The sequence below is a fragment of the Etheostoma spectabile genome, chromosome 16 (assembly GCF_008692095.1).
Source record: "Etheostoma spectabile isolate EspeVRDwgs_2016 chromosome 16, UIUC_Espe_1.0, whole genome shotgun sequence".
NCBI classification, from domain to species: Eukaryota; Metazoa; Chordata; class Actinopteri; order Perciformes; family Percidae; genus Etheostoma; species Etheostoma spectabile.
Window position 1 is genome coordinate 18,367,661 of NC_045748.1, and position 319 is coordinate 18,367,979.

Below are 319 nucleotides of genomic sequence, written 5' to 3' on the forward strand. Positions count from 1 at the left end.
CTCACGCATGAGGCGGTACTAATCTGCAATGGAAAAAGGAGGACAGCCCACCTCGATCGAGTGGGTATTACTATGCCCATTTAGGATCATCATTTCTTTTCCACTTCTAATCCTGCCTTGTACTGACCAAAGTTGGAAAAACAGTTAGCTAGCTGATGTTATCATTACCAAGCTACTAGATAGTATAGAAGTGAGATGTCTCACTTTGTAGTGAAAACAGAGACCCAAACACACAGGGTGAAAAGAGGATCTACAACAATGTGCGGTAGGAAAAAAATGTGGTGTTTTTTGAAAACGAAACCATGTAAACCTATTCTGG

The 319-nt window shown here is 41.1% G+C and overlaps 1 protein-coding gene across 2 annotated transcripts in view; it reads left to right on the plus strand.

Moving 5' to 3' along the window:
• Positions 1-319, plus strand: part of sapcd2 (suppressor APC domain containing 2) — a 13,836-nt gene that overhangs the window by 5,273 nt on the left and 8,244 nt on the right. The gene's annotated exons all lie outside the window — the stretch shown is intronic.